Here is a 17400-nt window from a genome sequence, read left to right as displayed (position 1 = left end):
CAATAAAAATCATGAAAAACAAATTGCACAAAAATTGAAATATCTTTCTTAAACCTTAATGGGGAAATAAAAAGACAGTGTTTTGGGCACAGAAGTACATTACGTGTTTTTTTTTTTTTTTTTTTTTTTTGGTGCTCAGCATCTAAACATTATTTAAATTGAATAAATTAACAATTAAAAATTACAACTATAAGTACAATAAAAATGTTAAAAAAGCGTGGTCGAGAAAAGGTTACCTTAGAAAAGTCTAAAAAACTCGTAAAAAGCTTTTTTTTATATAGACTTTATGAGGTAACATTTTCTCGACCACGTTTTTTAATTTTTATTGTACTTATAGTTGTAATTTTTAATTATTAATTTATTCAATTTAAATAATGTTTAGATGCTGAGCACCAAAAAAAAAAAACGTAATATACTTCTGTGCCCAAAACACCATGTCTTTTTATTTCCCCATTAAGGTTTAAATAAGATATTACAATTTTTGTGCAATTTGTTTTTCATGTTTTTAATTGTTTTTTTTATATGATAATAAAACAGGCCTTGAAGATGACAGTATAAAAACTGTCGAAAGCTCGGCGTAAACCGAAAGGAAGTTTTTCTCTGTGTTCACCTCTTCCGTAGATCCTCCGAAAAAATTTAAACGAACAGACATTTCTAGAACAAATGCAATGAATGCCATTCTTCCTTGTCCCAGCAGTTATATTTTCGATCATTACGCATTTTGTATTTGGTTTTCGGTTTCATACCGTAATATATGATGCATTTATGTTCACGTCTGGGCCAAACATTTTTTTATCTTGCGTAATAATCTTAAGTTTAGACAAAATAGAAATAGCAGCTTATTTATAAGCAATCAGCATTATTGTCGTTTTTGGTTAAACAATTTATAAATAAAAATATCAATGCAAATAAAAAAATATTTTATGAACTTTAAACGGTTTTGTAAAGATAATAAGCCTCACTCTCTCAAGAGTCCAAGTCATTAACTGTTGAATGGTTCAGATCCCAGGGCTCTCATACGGTATGCTCGCTACGCCTGAATTCCATTTATCCAGGAATTTAAGTTTTTCATTTCACATATACCTTTCCTTCATTAAATACCATAATCATATAAAATAGTTAATGATCTAGATGAAAAGACTCATTACTTTTCTGTGAATTAACATCTTTTCTTTTTATGTTCTATAATTAATGCATATGTATGTAGTTATGTTTAATTTTTAATTTAGAATTATGTATAACAATTTACAATGATACAGACGATTTTCATTCCATGTTGTATCATTTTATAAATATGTTTCATTGAGGTGCACAAAACTGTACATTAAAGTGTTTCTATTTATCTACTTATCCAACTAAACTACAGTCATTTTAATTTATTTATCGTGTTTTTTATAGAGAGAGTTCGATAAATGTAAATATATATTTTTTGTTCCACCAGGGCTACATAAGTTGTAAATGTAATAAGTACACACTATTTTTTAAATATGCCAATGTTGAAAAAAAAGTGTGTGGTGATTAGTGACCGTTAGTCGAAGATTATTCAGAAATCGTGAGATGCGGTCTGGTGTGATGTAGGTTTCAGAAAAACATTTTTTTTTATCGTACCAGCGTTTCGATCTTTATTGAGATCATCTTCAGGGCTCAAAGTATTTTTTTTCTGTGTAATTGTGCCACTCTCTTGTTGCGGACACACGAGAATGGCATCATTATACAGAAAACAGACACTTTAAGCCCTGAAGAAGATCTCAATGAAGATCGAAACGTTGGCACGATAAAGAAAATGTTTTTCTGAAACGTACATCACACCAGACCGCATCTCACGATTTCTGAATAACGTTGAAAAAAAATTAATACAAGCTGAATCAGCTGAAAGTAGGCCGGATTTTTCTAATGTACTTTGTCTGACTTAATCGACAATCATTAAAAAGAAAATAAATCATTTACTCCATGAAAAAGTAACTGTTTGAGTAATTAAAATTCAACATTAAAAGCAAATTGGAAAATCAATTGGCGAGGGTTTAATGGAAATATTCAAATAACATTAATTAACTTCGTTAGAATCGATATCTGTAAAAAAGAATCAGCACGCAAAATTGAAAAATGAGAAAAAGTATTTTGTAAGTAAATTGGAAAAATTGTAACATAATTGATGAACATATCATACTACTAAAAATTATTATTACATATAGTTACATAAAATTTACAATTAAATAAATAATAAATTTCGTACTAGAGTTTATTTTTAGCACAATAATTTCCTCTTCTTAATGCATGTAATTTTTAGGTAATATTTTAATAATGTGTCAATATTAGCATTTGGATTGGATAAACATAATATTTACTATTGCTTGGTAGCTTTCTTTGATCGACTTAACTAAAGAAAGATATATTTTTACAATAAATTTATTCACAGAAAAGTTTCAAACAGTCTAAATAATGTAGAAATTAGGTTTAATATATTCAAATGTAAACTAAGCTTGTTTGGATTCTCCGGTTCTTAACTCCTGTGCTTATTTTTGTTAAACTAAAAGAACTTTTAATAATCAACTTATGAAAATTAACTAAATCAGTACATAAGAATTTTAAACGTTATTATAGATTTATTATTGAATAATGCTCTACTTCGTCGATTTGTAAACACATAATTGATGTTTTGACATATAATATAAAATATCTTTTACTTCTAATTGTTATCATTTTACACCTTTTTGTTATTTTTCAAATGGCAAAAAGGAGGGCAAATTCAAAAGGTGCGGTTGAGATAGGAAGTTAGTGTCCGAGTGGATAGAGGTCACGATAGCTCGAGTGGTCGATAGATCGTGGGTTCAAATCCCGCTCGTGCCACTGACTTTTTTATCTCAACTAAAAACCTTAATTAATTGTAATATATCAATTGGTCAAGCGGACCACGAAATTAGCGAATTTAAAGATTTTGTATATTTTAAAAATTATAGTTGTTGCAGTTGTTGTCTATGTTGCAGTGTATATTCAATCACCTACAACACAAACATTATTTATGAACCCTGAATAGATATGACGAAACCTGAATTCCTCAATTTTTAATATTTTCAAAAATTCATAGAGCCGTCAATTTTGGAAGTATTCCAAAGTTGTGGTCTCATTCTTTTCAGAAAAAATCCGGTTCAGAAAATAATTTTAAAAAAATATTGAGGTTCTCATTTAAAATAAAAAAGGTGTCGTCGACGTCGACGATACTTGGCGTAACAAAATTGATGACGGCTTTCGAATCTGCTTAAAAGTGTAAAGGGGTTTGGTCACATTTGTGTATTTGTTCAAAAAATAAGGAAAACCTGCTTAAACCTACTGTTAAAAAAGGTATTCTGTAAATGCCAAATGGAATCACCAGAACATTGTATACCCAAGAGCATTGCGATGGACTTAAAGTTGAATACAACAGTAATCACATTTTTAATTTATTATACGTTTAATCTAAGGGCTTGGTTGAGATGAAAAAGCTAGTGTCACGAGCGGGATTCGAACTCACGGCCGTCGGTTAAACGCAGCTCTCATCCTACAACTTTTCGAATTTTCCCTCTTTTTGCAATATTTTCAATAGCCGAAGGTCGTGGGTTCGAATCCCGGTTGTGTCACTATCTTTTCATCTCAACCAAGCAATAGCAATACAAATATATGTACTGAAGATAATGTGTGGAATAATGCTTTTTGTTATCCCCCTGTCAACCCCGTGTTATACAACTTTTTAGAATAAAGAAATGCGAAATAGGTCAGTTCTTTTCAACAATAATTAACTATATTTTAATGCTTACATATAATTACAAATGTCCATAATAAATCATCAAATTTGTAAATTGTAAAATTTATCATTCCGAACAACTGGATAATTCATGATATAAAGAACAAATATTTTTCCCGCTATTTAACACCCACTTCAATTATGTGTACCAGCCATGTTTAACATTGCGGGTTAGGGACGGCAGATTGAAGTATAAAGGATTCTCTGGCGGTTTTTCTTGAGTTAAAAATGCAACATGCCCATATGGTAAACGGCACATTCCAAGGGGAAAAGGCCAATTGTGTTTTTTGGTTTTTAAAGAGATTAGAATATATTTTCTTCAATTTTATTGGCTGTAAGGAAACGCCGTTTGTTCTTATTTTTCCATTACGAAATAAAAATTATATATTTACGAACAAGGAGTGGGATAAAATAATGCCAACCTGTGGTGAAGGCGCTTGTGCGACGGTGTTGGTGGGGAAGCCTGTTGCTACAAATCCACCCCCGCTTCATTCAGTTTCGAGTCACCCCCGTACCCGCATCACCCCCAACTGGTCAACATCGCGATCTCTTATGTCCGTCTGTCTACGATTCAAGGTACTTCAAAAATATCTCGAACCATACAATTAACGGTCCAACCCTCAAATAGTCGACTTTCTATTGCATTGAAGTCTTAAGAAAAAATCCTGCGATTTTTTTTTAATTGGTAAGACATAAAGCCATATTTTTTATAATTTTATCATATATATTTTTACTAATAATACATAATTTGTGAAGAACTTGTACAACCAATATTTTAAGAAAAATATTTACGAGCTAATTTAAAACAAAAATATGCTAGCAAGTCAATTCTTAAAACCAATAATAAAAATTAAAAATGACAAACTCGGACAAAAATGAACTCCAGAAACGCCCGCTGAGCTTAAAATTTTTTGGATATCAGGCAATAAAAGCTGTTTTGAAACTGAAGTGCAAACAGCTGAGATATACTAAACAAACAGGGGAATGAATAACGCCTCCTGGTTATCTTGTTTTGATTTTGTCGAAACTCAATTTGATGGGCCTAAGCTCTTACCACAAAAATATGAATGAATATAATTCAAAAAGTTGTACTTTAATTGTTAACATAAAAACGAAAAGATTAGCACTGTTACAAACAATACGGCAAAATGTAATTAACAAAAATTAATATATCTAAAAACGAGAGCTAAGGACAAAACCCTCAAATAAACAAGAGCAGAAAATCCAGGTTTCAAAATATTAATATTTAATAATATTATTATGTGTTTAAAAAAATAATTCGTTCGTCAACAAACACAATTCTTTTTAGAGTATCGGAGAAATTTTATAATACAACTTTAAATTTATTCATTTCCGGTATTTATAGAATTTTTTCACCGTCGTTAATATAGATACATGTAACTAGTAGAAGTTGTATTTTGTATTTATTTAATGGCAAACCTCTTACGATTCAGTAAGGATAGGTCATTTTTCTTCAATAATTTATGCTTTGAATTCAACTTTCTGTTATTCTAATCTTCCAATTCCCTTTACTAATTTCGAAAACAAAACGTACAAGAAAGCTTCATAATTCATTTTAAACAAAAGCATCTCACTAGAGAAAATTTGCAAAAATAAGCGATTAAATCAATACTAACGATAGGTTGCAAATAACAGCTGCGTCACTGATAAAAAAAACTGTACCGAAACAGAAGAATATACAGCAATATTTACTGATTTTATTTCTTGAGATTAACGCTTATTGAATTTACATATTTAAAATTTTGAATATTTGAAATTCTTTTTGTTACTATTTGCGCATGGATTTATTCCCGAACGGATAGATTTAATTTTAATTCCCTTAATGCAATTAAGTGCTCTGATTATATCGTGAAATTTATGTGCTATTGTCTATTAAATAAGTTCCATAAAAGCTTTTTTTATAACATTTAGTAAAGTTGAAATCAAGCCCGATAAAAAGGAAAATTCAATAGAATAATAATTGGTCTCCTTTGACTAACACTCACATCGTAGACGTAAGTTCATATCTTTTATTGTTTTGGTTTTATCAAAAAATACTGTATATAAGTGGTAAGTTTATTGGCCGATAAACAGCTGAGGTCATCGTCGGCCCTATGTGCGTTTTCCTTCTTTTTCTTTTCTTTCGCGCATATTTTGTTTTAAACTGCAGCCATTTGGGCGTCTTGATCTGGTTACTGGCTCTCTGATTTCAGATATATACTACGTTGATATCCTAGAATGCTAGTCTCTCCTTTGTACCTCAGATTGTCAAATACAGAATAGAAACAAAACATACAATACGTATAATCACCACAAACACAGATGTCTGGTCACTTCACTCCTCCAGAGTAATCGATATTTCTAAGCAACCCCTTCCTTTCACACTAATAAATTACTTTTACTCTCCAGACGTCACGTCATACACTCGCCCCAAGAGTAACTCGATAGTCCTCGGGTCGGGGTTATAAGCAACCCTTTCCTTTCACGCTAATAAATTACTTTTACTCTCCAGACTTCATACACTCAACCCAGAGTACTTGATATTCCTCGCGGCGGGGTTATAAGCAACCCCTTCCTTTCACGCTAATAAATTACATTCATTACAATAAATTAAAACAAACACAACACTCGATAGAAACATAGAGGTCTGATCCTATTCACTCCCCCCCAGAGACTCGATATTCTTTGGGACGGATTTGAACTCTCTCCACTCTTGCTAATAACTTACTTTTACTCTCCGTTTCAGCGGTACAAATACTTAAAAAAATATTGTTATTGTATAAATCGAAATAGAATGTATTTTAATTATTTTTTCTAACGTGCATTACTGTTGAGGAAACGACAATATTTAGGTCAATTAAATTATAATTTGTAAGCAAAAACAAACTACATTTTTTGCGTTGACGTTAATTTATACTAATTAAAAAGTAATTCAACATTTCAAATTGGTCTTTCATGCAGGTCTGGGCAATTAATTCGTCGCCTAATAAACTGCAGGTTTAATGGATTGCATAATTAAAGTTGTGCCCTATCGCAAACCGCGTTGAACTGGAAAGATAGTCAAAAGTTTATAAGGTGATACATTTTTATCACCCTTCACGGTATTTTTTTTTTATCACCGGTGATATTGCAGTTATATCTTTTTCAAAAAACTAATTTGTCTGAGAGTTTACGATTCATACGAAAGTTTACGAATACGCTTTAAATTAGCTACGTGTTCTAGCAATAAACGATGAACAGTATGGCATTTTGTCCCCTTTATAACCAATTGCGATCGGCCTTCGAGTTAAAATTAATACAGTATCAACACAGAATTTGGTCATATCAAAATTCAAGTTCTCAGTTTGAACTATTTTCAACATAACCGACCAGAAAACAAAATGACCTAGGTAAAGTAAATGTAAACATAAGAGATATTCGTGTTTAACCAATGATGGGTGTTATCCGCGCTGTTTTGGCCTGTCAGACTTGTCTCGACACTTCACCAATTTATGTGACATGAGATGCCTGATTAGTATGTAAATATTATACAATTGAAAATAACAAAAGTCCGAAAAGCGTTAGTTAATCTGAAATGATAGGCAGATCAGAACGATCGGAAAGGGTATGACTAGTAAACGAGTTGTAATTTCCCCCTTCCAAATGTCACTATTTTTACGTATCGTTCTCCATGCCTTCATTTTCATCTCATCAGCGAATAAAACTTTTACATATATTTATTTTATATTATATAATATTACAACTTTTCACAGGGAAATTTTTTCTTGCGAGTGTGTGCGCGTTTTAATCATTACACGCGCAAATGCGTACAACTGGAATTTATTATAAGTATAAAATTAAATTTTCTTTGACTGAATAACAAGAATATTTAATGTCCTGATGTATTGTAAAGAGAAGAAATGTGTACTTTGTGCTTTAATAAAGGCTTTGTTGTCATGAATATTACAGGAATGTTGACTGTTCAGAAATATTTTCACTGTTCTCTTTTGTAAATAAAATTTCATTTCTAATAGTTTTCAAAGTAAAAAAAAAAAATGGAAAACCGTGGGATTGAAAATATATTTTAATTCCTGCTTGATTAACATCTTTCACTATCACAAAGTTCCATAAATAGCACAACTTTAAATAACAAAAATATACAACGGCCCTTTAAACAAATAGAAGTCATCGTTGCAAGGAAAATTTCTAAACTGTTTATAGTTGCAAGGAAGGTATATTTATAGATGTATATGATTGTGAGAGCACGTACAGCCGTTTGTGAACATATGATTTTAAAAGTATTGTTTTTCAAAATCATGTAAAATATGATTATGTACTTGTTTAATAAAAGGTTTTTTTAATGGATTGAATTTATTAACGTACCGATGTACCGGGTGTGGGGGTACCGATATATGTTTTCATTACAAAACCTTTGATGAAATAAGGCTTGGCTAAATTTATTGAAAAGTTGAAAACGTATTGAATTTTGACGAAATATAAAACTAACGCTATCGCCCATGCACACTCACAAAATCAATGTAATCGACAAATTTATTGAACACCAGTAAATGCATATTTTAAATTTGACGATTAGTAATAATAATCATTAAGGTCGTCGGTGACTGCAACGGTTTAGGCGTTGTCACGGCGCTCATCACTGTAAGGTAAAGGTCCCGGGTTCGAATCCAGCGGCCCTGCATTCGAACCCGACATACTTTTCATAAACACCGGCACCCCGAGGGTTGATATAGCCTCTGCTGTTGCGAACCCTCGTTTAAAAAAAAATTGAAATGTAATTACATATCTATAAGATACAATTAAACACAATGGTGCTCATTATCATTACCATGTGAGAAAATCCAAGAATAAATTAATAGATGTTACCTTATAAACAATTTATGATGCAATATTTTCATTGTGTAAGGCGATCATAATACATAAATATCTAATATTCATACATAGGGATACAACGGAATTTTGGTAGATTCCATCCAGTATCTAAGGAAGTTTCTGTGTTTCTTCAAACCGATTGAACACAAATTCTAGTTAGTACACTCCAACAGACTGAGTAGATATGTAGATAAGTATTTAGTGTTGTACTTTTACGTATATGTAAAATACGTATTGTAATATATGTAATAAATTTTTTTTTATTTAGTACTAAAGACAGACTCAATGGGCTAAGCCGTCTGAGGAGTCTCATTTGATTTAATATTATGGGAAACAAAAATAGAGAATAATTATGTCAATAAAAATGTTCTTTAATACAATTATAATGTAAATTTATGGTACAGTAAATACTGGCAAATAATAAATAATCTCTTTCAAAATCGAATTTACTTGTCGAATAATCTGTTTCTGGATATTATTATATTAAAGTGATTAAGGTTTTGAGTTGAGATAATAAAGTCAATGTCATGAGCGGGATTCGAACCCACGACCTTCGGTCGATACCCCGCTACTCTACCACCTGAGCTATCGTGACTTCGATCCACTCGGACACTAACTTCTCATCTCAACCCCACCTTTTGAATTTTCCCTCCTTTTTGCCATTTTTCAAATGTCGTGTAATCGATTTGATTCTCGGCGACAATTGAAATGGCCACGTAGAGCTTTAGTGAAAATATACTTCATTTTAACTTATTCAATTCACTAGTTTTCGAATCCGGTTTACCAATTAATATATTACAATTAATTAAGGTTTTTAGTTGAGATAAAAAAGTCAAAAAGGACCACGAAATATAATGGATTTATTAATATAATAATTTGATAACAAAGTCTGAAAACAGATTTGTGATACTGGATTAATAATACTGGAATAATAAATACTGGAATAATAATTATTCTAAATGAAATATTAACTTGACAAATTGCTGTGGTTTTAATCATGTGAACAACTCTAAGTTTACACCTTTCAAATAATTATTCTTTTTATGTAAAGTTTTTGGTTGTGGTAAGGTAGTCATTGTCACGAGCAGGATTCGAACCCACAACCTTCGGCTAGATACGCCGCTACTCGACCACCTGAGCTATCGTGACTTCGATCCAGTCGGACACTAACTTCCCATCTCGTGCATTAACTTTTTTATCTCAACTAAAAACCTTAATTAATTGAAAGATATTAATTGGTCAAGCGGACCAATTAATTTTATTTAAGGCAAACAAGGATAAAATGATACAGATCTTTTTTGTTGTGTTACAAATTGAAAAAATAAAACATTCATTGTGCTAACCGAAATGTGTTAATCCTAATTATAGCACCTCAGCTCTTATTTTAAATAACAATCTTTGACTAGATAGTGGCAATGGCTATACAAATAATTATTAATCAAGTGGCAATTTAATTCACTTCCTAAAATTTACCTCTCAAAACTTTAGATCTTTTCTATATTTACCACTATAATGATCAAGTAACGTATTGCTAATTGCCTGCAGTTGTACATTTTCCATATTAAAGCGAGCTCCTAAATGAAGCTTCATTGGCATGATTTCCCGAAACTTAAAGATATATTTTTTTAATGATTCCCATAGCAAGCAATTTTGGAAATCTCAAATTTGGCACTTTAATATATATATATATTTATGGTGTAGTTCCACGCGCTATGTTGGCCCTATTCCTGTTCTACGTAAATAAATTCAGTGCGCGTATAGGATGGTAATCTAAGCAACTTCTTAATAAAATACATAAATAGTGTTTAATTTCTTCGTACCCCACCACCCCAAATTTGCGCTCCACAGCATAGGATAAACGGGCTTGAACTATTAACACTTTCAATTTTACCCCATATGATACCAAATTATTTTCAGCCATTCCATATTAAATTTAATGCAGATTTTGATTTCTTAAATTTTTCCTTTTGATTTTCAACAAAGCATAGATTCGGCGTAAATAAAATAGTTCTTTTTTTAAGACCACTTTTCTTTCGATGACCTCTTTCTCCCACTGGAAAATATCCTTATTTTTTCTTTTGAAGATCAATTTTTACATTTGATATGTTTACATATTCTGGCAAACTGTTAAATATTTAAATTGTGTGGTTTGGAGGCTAATGGAACCCGGCTGTTCGTATATGCTAGTTCTTCATCTTCTATTGTCTGTAAGTACCTCACTGCCATCTATATTTTCTGCGACGTCATTTGTAAACAGGTAATCCAGTAAGGGACCCAAGTGACAGCCCTGTTATTTACCCATACCAATATGAAAGTAAAACTCTGACTACACCCCAAACAACAATTCTAGTTTCTGACAAGTGTTATAGTTTTACATTTTCGCTGACATTCAAAACTGAGAGATATTATAAACTAAGGCGTGTCTATCCATCGAGAAATCTGCAAAAAAAAGGCATACTTTAGTTTGTTGGTCGAACTGATGTTGTATTGGATCTACAATTGGATTTAATTTTGATTATATTTACAAGGTTTGTATTGGAGACAAGTTTTTCTGACGCTACACTGAAATTGACTTAATATTTTGTAAATTTTGCTTTACACCCACTTCTCACTCTCTCGCACTCTCTCTCGCTCTCTCTCTCTCTCTCTCTCTCTCTCTCTCTCTCTCTCTCTCTCACTCTTCCACTCTTTCTCTCCCTCACTTTCATTCTCCTCTTTTATGAACACTATCTTTCTCTCGATCTTTTTTTAACATTCTGTCTATTCCTCTTTCTACTCTCTTTCAGTTTGTCTGTTTCTCTCTCTCTCTCTCTCTCTCTCTCTCTCTCTCTCTCTCNCTCTCTCTCTCTCTCTCTCTCTCTCTCTCTCTCTCTCTCTCTCTCTCTCTCTCTCTCTCTCTCTCTCTCTCTCTCTCTCTCTCTCTCTCTCTCTCTCTCTCTCTCTCTCTCTCTCTCTCTCTCTCTCTCTCTCTCTCTCTCTCTCTCTCTCTCTCTCTCTCTCTCTCTCTCTCTCTCTCTCTCTCTCTCTCTCTCTCTCTCTCTCTCTCTCTCTCTCTCTCTCTCTCTCTCTCTCTCTCTCTCTCTCTCTCTCTCTCTCTCTCTCTCTCTCTCTCTCTCTCTCTCTCTCTCTCTCTCTCTCTCTCTCTCTCTCTCTCTCTCTCTCTCTCTCTCTCTCTCTCTCTCTCTCTCTCTCTCTCTCTCTCTCTCTCTCTCTCTCTCTCTCTCTCTCTCTCTCTCTCTCTCTCTCTCTCTCTCTCTCTCTCTCTCTCTCTCTCTCTCTCTCTCTCTCTCTCTCTCTCTCTCTCTCTCTCTCTCTCTCTCTCTCTCTCTCTCTCTCTCTCTCTCTCTCTCTCTCTCTCTCTCTCTCTCTCTCTCTCTCTCTCTCTCTCTCTCTCTCTCTCTCTCTCTCTCTCTCTCTCTCTCTCTCTCTCTCTCTCTCTCTCTCTCTCTCTCTCTCTCTCTCTCTCTCTCTCTCTCTCTCTCTCTCTCTCTCTCTCTCTCTCTCTCTCTCTCTCTCTCTCTCTCTCTCTCTCTCTCTCTCTCTCTCTCTCTCTCTCTCTCTCTCTCTCTCTCTACATATTTACTCATATATTAATAAGGGTTTCAACTGTGATTATATGTATGTTTATTACTAGGGATTACTAGAATTCTGTACACGTAAGTAATAGATTTGCGTTCCATTTGTTGGGAAAATTAATGGAATTAGGTCCCACTGGAATTCGGAACTACGAGCGTGAAATTCTAATCAGTGCTACCGTGTAAAACGAGCCTCTGAATTACAGAAACAGATCTTAATCTTAAATCAATTGTATTTTAAGAAAATTACAGTTTGAAGTCGTATTTTTCAAGCGGTTAATATTATAAAACATTTATAGTAATCGTTTCAAAATGAATTTTAAGATAAATTCGTATCATTATTACTACTTTACAATACTTAATAAAAATAAGTTTAATGCTTTATAATTGGAATAAAAGTGCAAAAATACGCGGACCGTCGTATTTTGTTCTTTATTTCATCATCATGCATCTTTATAGCAATATATATATGTTATAGCTTGTATCAATGTACGCCGGTTTCGCATCATCTTCTTCACAGACGCATCTTGATCGGCGAATGTGTGACGTGCGCTGTGCATTTAGGGGGTGTGTCCGCTTCATGTTCCCCTCACGCACCGTAGCGTTTACGTGGCGGAGTTGTGTGCGATTTGGAACCGCTTGAAGTTACTCCAGATGATAGTGGCTCTGCCTACCTTATCTCTCCCGACTCCCTCTCGTTGCGCTCTTGTTGGAGAGACACTACGAACAGGAGATGTTTGGAAGTGGTTGTTATTTGGGTTCCCGGACGTCGGAGAGTAACGAAAAGGCGGGTGAAGCAGCAAGTCCGGGATGTCCCTACATTAGATACATTAAGTACCCCAAGTACATGAACAAACATGATTAAAAAAATTTGATTAAAAAAATTGGCAGCCTCGTTGGGAGGGCTCGGCAGATAACTCTCACGTATCAAGAGCACCGACGATGTATGGCCTACGGAGGATCTGTCTCGTAGAAGGGTCATTCTAACCCGATTAGGAACAGGCTATGTGAAGTTGACACACAGACACTTATTTTTGGCATGTTGCGAAAAATTGTCGATGTGTCCCACCTGGTTGAGGGAGCAATTCCTTGACACCATATAAAGAGCGTGTCAAAGTGCGACACGATATAAATATCGTGTTTGAGCACGACAGCGAGTATCTCTGTTGCTATTTTAGGTGGGGACAGAGTTGTTCTATTTATATAATTCTGATAATTTAACCTAGCGTGTGTTGAGAGTGAACATTTTTATTAGGGTAAATGTGTAGTGTGAGAGGGTCGATGGCGGAATATTGAGTACACCATCGACCCTCAATTAGGTTAGTTATACAATAATAGGGGTAATTGGGGATAGAGGAAAATCGAGTACACTACCAGCCTAAGTAAGTGAGAAAGGATGTATTTAAGAGGAAATGAATCTATTGGGGCTGAAATGAGCTAGCCCCCCCCCCAGCTGGATGGATAAGAAGGTTGGCTCGGACTGTCAACACCCGAACTGAGTAATTCTCACGGTCTGCCGGTAATTTATTGTAAATTACAAATTATTCAGAAATCATGAGATGTCGTCTGGTGTGATGTAGGTTTCAGACAAACATTTTATTTATCGTGCCAACGTTTCGATCTTTATTGAGATCATCTTCAGAGCCTGGGATTTTCAAATATGGTTTAAATTTAACAAATACATGTAGGATGTGGAAAAAATGAATTTATACAATGCAAAATATATTTTTTATATTCAATCAAAGTATTTCTACTCACTCAAAGTGTTTGTCTTCTGTGTAATTGTGCCATTCTTGTGTGTTGTGTAAAGAGTGCCAGTGAGATATTGCTGTTTTATGTTTATATATGTTGGATTTTGAGAGGGTGGGGAAAGAAGTCGGTATAGAAAAGACATTTTATTATTTATTATTATTTATTATAAGGCGGCGGCTTCTTTGAGGTGAAAAGAGCCGACGAAGGGAAAAAACGTTGGTAAAGGTTTGGCCAGGTTATCCTTTCAGGATTATATAGACGGGGCTAAATAGGAAAAGGAAAGCTAAATTGTTGAAAAATTAGACTATGTGAAAAAAGTTTGATGTGTGGAATGTGATGTGATGATATATGTACGTTATCTATTCAATCCAATATATTGAATTTGATTAATTATATTGGCGTAGCTGCGACTGTGTTTACATATGTCTGTTCTGGAATTAGAGCTGTGTTTATCTCTATTGATGTGAATCATTTCTAAAAAATTACGGTTGTTTGTTTTATTCTGTGTGTAATATTTTGGATTGTTTTTTTTTTCTTTTTAGTGTTATGAACTATGCATATTAGCCATGTGACAATTCGTATATGTGTGTTCAAATTTTTTGGAGGGGTTATTGTGAAAAAAGGGCCAGAGGCTACGGTGGTAATCGAACCCACGACCGCGGCGTGAGAGTCTCTCATGCTAACCACTCGGTTACCGCGGTCCCCAAAATTTTGGATTGTTGAAGTCGAAATTGTGTTTGTGTTCAAAATGGTGGGTAGCGAGTGCTGTAGGATTTTGCTTAGGTTTTTTGCAATCATAGATATGTTGCTTTACTCTCTTGTCCAGATATTTGGATGTAAGACCGATGTAAGTTGCCGGACAGTTTAAACAGTTGATTTTGTAGATTACGTCAGATTTATTCGTTATTGGTTAATTACAAAGCTGGAATTGCCGGTCGAATGGGAGAAGTGAGAGTCTCAATTTTTACACGCGTGTGCTCACATGTATAAATCAGGGAATGGGAAATCCTCTGTCTCTTAATTTTTGAAATTGAGACTTATTTGACAAAAATTACCACATCGATATATTTCATTCATGTTTTTATGTAATTTTCCATTTTCAGTACCAAAGGAAGCTCCGCATATATTCAAGGCTAATAAATTATCAAATGAACAAACGGATATCAGCTTTACGAGAGAGCTTGTAAGCTCTAAATTATACCATTATAAACTTTCTGTCTCTCAGGGTAGACACGCACACGCCATTTGAAAATGAATAAAATATACTTCCCACCTAAAAACAAGCTTTGGGAATACCATTTTAGAGTTTGAAAATATCAATAAATGTAAACATATAAATATTTTTTAAATTGGCAATTGCTATTATTTCAACAAGAAATAATTATTCAGAAATCGTGAGATGCGGTCTGGTGTGATGTAGGTTTCCGAAAAACATTTTCTTTATCGTGCCAACGTTTCGATCTTTATTGAGATCATCTTCAGGGCCTGGGATTTACAAACATTGTTTACATTTAACAAATATATTTAGGATGTGGAAAAGTGAATTAATACAATGCAAAATATATTTTTTTTATATTCAATCAAAGTATTTCTACTCACTCAAAAAACTCTGAAACCTACATCACACCAGACCTCATCTCACGATGTCTGAATAATTATCGATTAACGGTCACTAATCACCACACAAGAAATAATTTTCAATAGCATTTTGTTATTTTTATTTTGCATTGAATTATGTAATTTGTTCCTTTTTTACCGTTTTTCCTTCTTCTTGCTATCCCCGCCTACAAAAATGTAATAACTTTTTTCTCATCACAGTTTGTTCTTTTCTGTTTTGGTATATTTTTCTTGTAATATATCGTGTATTTTTGCTATTTTTAGAATCTTTAGAAAATAGAGTGTTTCAGAGAACTCAAGAAAAATATTATACGAATGTATCTTTCATAGGGAGAAAATGACTGAGTAAATAAATAAGTTTAGTGAGTGAGCACTTTTGTGATTGATTTAGCACCAACTAATTTAATGATGGATTGATACATTTTAGATAGTAAGTAAACCAACAACGTGCAAATATAAATGAGAGATAAAAAGGTCAATGGCACGAGCGGGATTCGAACCCACGATCTTAATTAATTGAAAGATATTAATTGGTAAAGCGATCACGAAAACTAGTGAATTTAATAAGTTAAAATGAAGTGTATCTTCAATATAGCTCTACGTGGCCATGTTCTATGTGGCCACGACATTTGAAAAATGGCAAAAAGGAGGGAAAATTTAAAAGGTGGGGTTGAGATGGGAAGTTAGAGTCCGAGTGGATCGAGGTCACGATAGCTCAAGTGGTAGAGCAGCGGCGTATCTAGCAGAAGATCGTGGGTTCGAATCCAGCTCGTGCCATTGACTTTTTTATCTCAACTAAAAACCTTAATTAATTGTAATATATTAATTGGTCAAGCGGACCACGAAATTTGTGAATTTAATGATTTAAAATGAAGTATACTTCATTAAAGCTCTCCGTGGCCATTTCATTTGTCGCCGAGAATCTAATCCGATTACACGACATTTGAAAAATGGCAAAAAGGAGGGAAAATTCAAAATGTGGCGTTGAGATGGGAAGTTAGTGTCCGAGTGGATCGAGGTCACGATAGCTCAAGAGGTAGAGCAGCGGCGTCTCTAGCCGAAGGTCGTGGGTTCGAATCCCGCTCGTGCCATTGACTTTTTTATCTCAACTAAAAAAAAACCTTAATTAATTGTAATTATTATTAAACCAGTATCATAAATCTGTTTTCAGACTTGGTTATTATCAAATAATTATATTATTAAATTCATTATATTTCGTAGTCCGATTGACCAAATAACTTTTTTCAATTAATTAATCTTTATGTAAGGCATTGGTTGAATTGAAAAAGTCAGTGTCACGAGTGGGATTCGAACCCACGGCGTTCGGCTAAATACGCCGCTGCTCTCTCTTCTTTTTTCAAGCTTCTTTCCTGTAATCATGATTGTAGATAAACGGTCAATGAAGTTTTTATTAAATGAAAAACAAATTAACGCGCTATAATATATAATTAGACCTTTTCCATTGTTAAAGGTGATAATTAAATCAAATTAGTTATCTATTAGGCAGAGAAATTGACAAAATGGTTTAATACTATTTGAAATCGGAATAATTACAGCTAGGGCGAAAATTTGTTTGGGAGGTTAACAATGTAATTATCGGCTTGATGGAACAGCTGAGAAAATAGGTGTAAAAGGGGCTCTTGATCTTTTTCAGGTCGAAACCCTTCGCCTTGCATTTAACACGATCCTGGATACTAATAAACATCGAACAAATTAAGTTAACTTGGGCGTCCGTTAATAAATTTCTATGCTATAAAGGAGTTTAATTAATTCCATCCGAATCTTCCTTCGTTCAAGGACGACGGACTC

General features: G+C 33.6%; 1 protein-coding gene across 2 annotated transcripts in view; it reads left to right on the top strand.

Moving 5' to 3' along the window:
- Nucleotides 1-4282: 4282 nt before the first annotated feature.
- LOC106670192 (neuropeptide F receptor-like) overlaps nt 4283-17400 on the top strand; it is a 381879-nt gene continuing 368761 nt past the window's right edge. Inside the window, exon 1 of one of the 2 annotated variants that reach the window (XM_014400295.2) lies at nt 4283-4354. The gene's annotated coding sequence lies outside the window, so the exon portion shown is untranslated. Of the gene's footprint in view, nt 4464-17400 lie in introns of both variants that reach the window. The other variant, XM_014400297.2, reaches the window with a different exon arrangement.

Source organism: Cimex lectularius, unplaced genomic scaffold, assembly GCF_000648675.2.
Source record: "Cimex lectularius strain Harlan isolate CLEC.00 unplaced genomic scaffold, Clec_2.1 scaffold134, whole genome shotgun sequence".
Classification (NCBI taxonomy): Eukaryota; Metazoa; Arthropoda; class Insecta; order Hemiptera; family Cimicidae; genus Cimex; species Cimex lectularius.
This window is presented reverse-complemented; position numbering and strand designations above follow the sequence as displayed.